This window comes from Octodon degus, unplaced genomic scaffold (assembly GCF_000260255.1).
Source record: "Octodon degus isolate 3935 unplaced genomic scaffold, OctDeg1.0 scaffold00106, whole genome shotgun sequence".
NCBI lineage: Eukaryota > Metazoa > Chordata > Mammalia > Rodentia > Octodontidae > Octodon > Octodon degus.
The window spans coordinates 4,053,994-4,060,175 of NW_004524682.1; positions in this window are offsets into that span (position 1 = coordinate 4,053,994).

The window sequence follows — 6,182 nt, forward strand, 5'->3', positions numbered from 1 at the left end:
GATCAAACCCCAGTCCCTATACTTGCCTAAGCAGGCACTTAGACCCCTGAGCTATCTCACTGGCCCTGTAAGTTGTTATATGAAGCTAGGTATTTTTACTTTTCATTTGTGTATTATCACCCATTGAGTGAAAAATCTAAAATTTATGTATACATTTGCATGTTTGCAGGTATTTCAGCTGCTTCCCACTTCTTTAAATGAAAAAAAAAATGTGCTGCTGTGGCTATTGTTGTATGATTCTCTTAATGTAATTGTTTAAGTATTTCTGCATGATGTTGAGATAGGAAATTTATAATCTAACTTTATATAATAATGCCCATCTATTTAGAGAGTGAATCTATCAAATTTATACTCCTAGCAATACTATGGAGAATTTCAGTTGAATCATGTGCCTGCTAATATTTGGCATTAACATGATGGTAAATATTTCCTACACCAGTGGAAATAGTATGATGTAACATTGGGATGTGCATTTGCATTTTCCTGATCGCTGGTAAGATAGCATAGTTCTCATATTTATTTTCTATTTCTTTTTTGTCTATACATGCCATTTTCTTGTACTCTTTTCCTTTTCAGTTTGTACAGTTCTTTATATATTTTGAATACTGGTACTTTACAGAATATATATTACAGATATTTCAATGACTTATCCTTAGAATAACTTTAAAGTAAACATAAATTTAAAATATCTTTATAAGACAATGTAGATTCTTAATTATGCAAAGCAGTCAATATTAGTACCTGCTGATCCTTGTTTAAAACTTCTAAGCTACTCTAAGATTATTAATGTATCCATCTGTACTATTGTTGTAGAAAGCTGAATTAGATAGAAATATTATAGGCAGTCAGAAGGGACAGGTCCTCAAGGAGACAATATGGAAGACAAAGTGACTTTGCAACTTGGAAGAGACAGACACTCCCATATGGGCCAGTCCTCAAGACAAAAGAAGAAGCAAATACAGCTACATACTTCCCTAGGGATGGGCACCAGGGATTGATATTCTGAATAAGTATCAGTCACCTTAAAAGAGCCCAGATGAGTCACTAGCCCAGCCCCCAATAGAGAAAGAGACCCTGTCCTGTATTCATTCCCCCTTGCTCCTGCCTCACTTCCCCATTTGGTCCTGAATTTAATCAATTTTACCTGAGCAACGGTGCTTGTAATCTCATTGGTTGATCGTAGTTTTGTCCCATCTCCTGCCCACCTAAGTGGGTTCCCATGTCTTCTCCACCACCTTAGACCCGCCTCACCACATGATTTTCTGTAAAAGTCTCTGTTAGAGACAGCTTCCCAGGAACCACCTGCTCAGGGACCCCTCCTCTCCCTCTCTCAGACAGAAGCTTTCTTTCCCACAATAAATATATTCTTCTCATAACCTCCATTTGTTCCTACAATTTATTTTCCAGTTTTAGAGAACAGGAACTGGTCCCAGGTGCTTTTCAGGTCAGGAGTTTCATCTGCCCCTCTATCATTTGGAGATCATCCACCTGAGGTAGTTTTTCCCCTGTGTCACTCTCTTTGGGGTCTTTAATGAACCTGAAATTAATTTGTATGTGTGGGCTCTGGAATAAGCATTCAATTTGTTTTTTAATTTTTTATACATATAACCATTAGCCCAGCACCATATATTGAACAACCTGTAATTTTTATGCTATCCTAAATGGCTTTCTCTGTCATATTACAAGTTTCAATATGCAAAAGTCTATTTCTAAGATGTAATTTTGTTTTATAGTCAGTTTGACTTGTATTTTAAATTATCATTTTCTATTAAGTTGTGCACTTTATCAGTTTACACCTTCACTTTGTTTTTCTTCAGGAGTGTGCTCTTATTTCTCTCCTTTAAAATTTCTAAGATTACTCCAGAAAAATCCCTTACGAGGTGGTTCAACTTGAGGGAAACCAAACAGGAGCCATAGTAATCGTACCTGAGGCCTCTGGCTAAGTTCATGTCTCAGGTTGATTTTCCTGTCTTGCTACTGGCCCAGGATTTGGGGTGCATTGATCTTTGGCATTTGTCCTTCCTGCAGCTCTGCCCCGTAAGTGTTCTTTTTCTTTTCCCAAAGTATATATACTTTGGTTTCTTAGAGATTTTCTTTAAATTTCCAGGAGTCCAGTATGCCATGAAAACAATACTTTATGTAGGCTCTGTTTTTCCTAATGTTATGGTTCTTCTAATATCTAATATATTATTTTCTACAAGTGCAAGTTTTCCAGTTATCTTACATCAAGTCACCAATGCTGAGTCTAAAATGTAGCAATGTGAATAAGCCATGACCCATGACATGGCAGTTCTTGCTCGTGAGTTAGGTTCAGTAAGAATGATCAAAGACCTTAGTTTCTGCCACAAACATCATTTGAGCCCTTTCCCACACTACAGAAGGTTGAAAGAACTATATTTGCATAGCTAGTAGCCCTTGATTTTTCTTTGTCTCATTTAAAAACTGTAAATCAGAGATTATCCATCTCCAAATAAAGGTATGCTAAGAAATAATAATGAAAGCCATGTGTTATGTCTTGCATCTGCATGTTCCCCTGAAGTCTCATGCAGACATGGAGGATCGACTTTGCAGAGGGGGCTGAATCTAGAGTCTGTGATTGATTCATGGTCTACTTGTGGGATGAAGGGTGTGAGCGCTATGCCCACCCAGCGTGGAGAGCCCGAACACAGTATAAGGGACCAAAGAGGCTTGTTGCTTTCTCACTCTCCCCTGTTATCTTGCTGTCTTCTACCACCATTAATAGTTGCCCCTCTGCCCTGTGTCACTTTCCCTTGGAGCCAGCTGATTATGTACAGTAGCGTCTACATACTGTGAGCTAATTAAACCTTTCTCATTTAACCTTGGGTTTCAGGTTACTTTGTCTCTTCAGTGAGAGAAAAGTACTAGTACACCATGTCAAAATGAGAGGCAACTACAAAAATCATGTCAATAATTCATATAGAGAACTTAAAAAATAGGCTACAATATGGAATTTCCTGAATGATATCTCCAAAATTAGGTAGCAATTGAAACAAAATAATAAAAAAATCTAATAGAAGACTATTATGTTGTTATCTATCATCAGTGTCAAGCTCTGTTTTGACTCTAGAATATTTATAATAAATTTTAAAATTACAAATTGAAGTTCTACCATTTGAACCTTCAGCCAGACCTTGCTATCAAAATGTGTGTCTCGCATGATCACTGCTATAGTAGTACACTGCCTTAGTGGCATCCTATAATTTGGATTTAGTTTAAAGTGGTCTTTAACTTTGACACTGAGCTGTGTGAGAAAGATGCAAAGACAGGAATCTTTGCAGTGTTTTAAGCAGTATCCTTATCAGAGTATCTTGGTGGGAGTCTGCAGAGAGCACAAACTTGCAAGACAGACCTCAGTTCACATTCTAATACACAATACAAGGAAATTTTTTTCTAAACCCTGTAAGTTTCATACAACCCAGCTGCAAAAAGAGATCACAATTCCTTTTGTTCCCCCAAGGTGTATAAATGAAGTGAGATGATAGATGATTTTATGTTGGACAAATAGTAGTCTTTACTAATAGTATATATAACATTATTAGTATATGCTTTCTAGATTTTTATATAATTCAGGACATATTCTTTATCATTTTCTAAATAAGGGTTGATAACAAAAAAGAAAGATGATAATTATTTCTTTCTCTTCAATGAGATTTTTTTTTTCTATCCAAAAATGGGATAGGAACATAGAAGAGAACAGATTTACAGCTCTTCTTTTCTAGGTTTGTCATTAATAGGAGTCAAATGTATTACTTAGTTTTCTTCATTTCTTGTTGGCATAGATACAAAGTAAATAATTTAGTTATCTAATAGAATGCATAAGGTTATATGTGAACAATTTTTCCCGGTAGCTGAATTTTGCATCCAAATATTATAGTGAAGTAGCTCAAGTGGAGCCCATCCACATTAGACCACTTATGAGGAAGGTTGCTGCCAAACTAATCTTTCTTAAATACTGAATTTATTAAGTCCTTCTTTTGAAATTTATCAAAACTCATCATTCTTATGTCCTGATGCATCAATTCTAAAATTTCTGCCAGGTTCTGAAGAACTTTCTTATGCCAGCACTAGCCAAATATTTCTTACTGTACTCTCAATCCACTCTACTTTAGGAGGACTATTCCCTGCCCACAAATTACCTTTCTCTGAGATTCATTATTTTCCCTTTATAATGATGATCCCTTTTTCTGACATAACTTTAATTGATGCTGCCTTCTTGTGACAATTAATGTTGACTGTCAGTTTGAGTGGATAGAGACTCCTGCTCATATGAGTGGACTGTGAAGTCTCTAACTATTAATTGATTATCCCATTGATGAGCTCATGGCTAAGTGAACTATTAGGAAGTAAAACTTAGTTGGAGGAAATGGGTCATAGGTCTTGACCTTGAGAAATACACAGTATGTATATGGTTCTCGACCTCCTTCCCCCAGCTATTCTGTGCTCTGCTTCTTGGCCACCATAAATTAAGAAGCTTTGTTCCACCACACACTTTTGTCATGTTGTTCTGGCCTCAGAACCATCCAAACTCAGAATGAAACTTCTCAAACTGTGGACTAAAATAAAACTTTTCTCATTGAAGTTGTAGGTATCATGTATTTCGTCTCGGCAGTTGAAAAGTTGACTGCTTCACCCCCACTCAAATCCTTCCCAGTATTTATATGCCCATTCAGTCCTCATTCCTAGCATAAATGTATCCTTGAATGTCCCTAGCTTTCACAATTGGTCACATAGAAATTTTTTTTGATGAGTTTGAGTCATCATCATAGTACATAAATGATGGGATTTGTCATACACTATTATTTTGTGAAATGAAAGGAATTTTCCAATTAGTGCTTCTTACAATTCTGTATCTGTTGGAATCTTAAGCACAATATTTAAAAAATGCTAATAAATACTTGTAAATTGATGAGCTAAGTGATTAAAATGAACACTGTTTTACATTTATCCCAATTGTGAATTTAACTAAAAACACAATCTAATTGACTGAATTCATTTATATTATATGCTTCTTGGTTTTTTTTTTTTTTCTTGGTTTTTAAAATACAGTGGATTTTAAAAAATGTGAGGGTTCTAAAGAAAATATAAATTGTTTTTTATCAAAAAATATTGAAAACATAATATTTTAATTCATTTGAATTATTTAAGGAGCAGGTATATTCTCACCGAGTCAGAGTTCTCTTAGGAGTAAAGCTACCAACTTAGCTTCCAGAAATGACCTCGTCTCTCTGTCTGCCTCCTTTCATGTATTGCTGTCATTGCTGTGGACACATGCCGTAAGTCTGTAAAGTTCATACCAGTGGTGTAAAACAAATCAGCTTCTGTAGGTGGCTTAGAATTTTGTAAACGTTTCATATTTCAATATAACCGTGATTTACATTCCCTTTCTAATAGGAAAAAGCAAACTGCTCTGCCTTACATTCTTATATACTTTTATAATTTATTATTAACTTTAGCATTATTGTACACTTTAGTATATCAAAAATATATTTCTAGTTTTCAGAATAAAGGTGATACTGTGATATGATTTAATCTTATCTTCTAGCAGTATATTATACAAAGCAGATTTAATTAACATGTATTAAAATGGCATCAACAAAGTTATCTTGCTGGTGGAGTTCTGCCCCTCTCTAGTGAAAAAATGCATACCATTGATTTGTTATATTTTTATATGGGTGTGTTAGAATGTTCATCTGTGATTTGTCAGGAGAGTAGAGATGATCTATGATCTTACATAGAGTGAAAGATTAAATGCACTTTGAGGGTTGGAACAGTGAAATACACAGTGACCACCAGGTGTCTCTGTTACATAATATAGATGTGATTCTTGGGCTTTTTAAATATTGACCCTATTTTACCTATAACTAGATTCACTTTTTAATTTTTATATTTAAGTTGTTTTCTTCTTTCCTTATATGTGAAGAAATCTTTACTCCTCTTAAACTGTAAGTTTTGGCTGTTTTTTTTCTTCTAAATGGTTTATTTAAAATTATTCCTTAATATCTAACTTCTATACTTTCTCTGTTTCTCTTATGCCATATTTAGAATAAGGAATAGAATAAAATATTCAGAAACCCACAAAAAATTGTGGTATCACATTTTCTCATGAAAAAATCAAAATAATTGGGCTGGTGGGATGGCTTGGTGGTCTAGGGCACCTACTT